The 1,427-nt window shown below is 35.7% G+C and overlaps 1 long non-coding RNA gene across 1 annotated transcript; it reads left to right on the top strand.

The window, feature by feature from the left end:
* Positions 1-183: 183 nt before the first annotated feature.
* On the top strand, positions 184-1,167 carry LOC109592885 (uncharacterized). The gene is made up of 3 exons (XR_002190618.1): positions 184-625; positions 837-1,011; positions 1,155-1,167. It is a non-coding gene; the product is annotated as an uncharacterized LOC109592885 (long non-coding RNA).
* Positions 1,168-1,427: the final 260 nt, after the last annotated feature.

The raw sequence follows: 1,427 nt of genomic DNA, 5'->3' as shown, positions 1-1,427 counted from the left end.
TATGCAGGTGAGCAACTACATGTACATGTACATGTATAATTCAATTATATAATTAATAATTCATATAATTCAATTTTTAATTCAATTTTGTGAGCATTGATTACACTTTTACATGTATTTTGTATGCAATAATCACCATCTTCTACTTTAATGATTCATCTACTTTTTTTAACTGCTTGCCCACTAAATTTTATTCCTTTACCCATATACATTTCCAGGTCCAGAGAGATTGTGCTGATCTATTGAGTCCTCATTTTGCTTCAGACGGTATCGTTCCTCGCTGCCTCAAACACGCCACAACTCTAGACCACATAATGGACTTCACTATCCTCAGAGCACTAAACTCTCTCTTCTCAATGCTCCACCAGATGATCAGAAACATAGTCTCCTACAGCCAGTCTCACCCAGACTTACCCATGCTCTCAGATCAGATTGAGGCCTACGTTCCACGCTACCTCAAATTCTGTTTGATCTGGTGCTTCTCTGGAGACAGGAAGATGGTCTATCATGAGAAAATGGGCGACTTTATACGAGGGACAACCACCATACCACTACCACCTGGCACTGCCCCCATCATTGATTTTGAAGTTAACATTCAAGGAGAATGGGTACTGTGGTCTAACAGGTATTTTAATAAATCAGCATTTCTATTTAATACCTTGCTTTCTATTTTAATACACGAACATGTACTCATGTACATGTATTTATGAATTACAGTGCATGTACTATATTGTATGAATGAGATTTTATGCTTGTATATTTCTATGTGAAAATGTCTTTGTTATCTTTTTTGTTTTTTCTGTTTGACTCTCTTTCCCCTTTCTATTTTTCTCCAGGTTGTTGGTCTTAATGTCTCATCAGCCACTATCCCTGAGCTATTATTAAAGAGGTTTGATCATTACTGTGAGTACAAGAGGACTCCCAATAGAGTTGTGATGGCTCCTTCTCAACTCGGAAAGTGGCTGGTTCTCTTCTGTGACGAGATTAACCTTCCAGACCTTGACAAATATGGTAAGGAGTATTGATTTTACAATAAAATTAGTGAATATAAAGTTATAACAAGCTTATGTGACTCCATTCAATCCAAATACACTTTAGAGAAATATCATTCTCTTTTTTAATGATTCATTAAAAATTCTTTTTTCTAATTAAAGGTACCCAGAGAGTAATATGTGACCATAATTGACAAAAGGTACCTTATGGCGGGTAGTGAAATTTGTCTTTCTAGCCTAAGAAATCCAACTTCCTGAGCCCCATTTATCATAAAATTACTCCACAGGATGCAAAAAGTTACCATGAAACTTTTAGAAACAATGATTGTCTAACAAAGCACTCATAGGTTGATATTTTCCATTATAACAATCATTTTTAAAATCCGCCATAAGGGCCCTTTTGTCAATTATGGTCACATATCGTTCTTATGTCAG

This window comes from Amphimedon queenslandica, unplaced genomic scaffold (assembly GCF_000090795.2).
Source record: "Amphimedon queenslandica unplaced genomic scaffold, v1.1 AMPQUscaffold_3623_Cont24385, whole genome shotgun sequence".
Lineage (NCBI taxonomy): Eukaryota > Metazoa > Porifera > Demospongiae > Haplosclerida > Niphatidae > Amphimedon > Amphimedon queenslandica.
The sequence above is the reverse complement of the archived record's forward strand: the minus strand, read 5'-3'. Positions and strand labels throughout refer to the sequence as shown.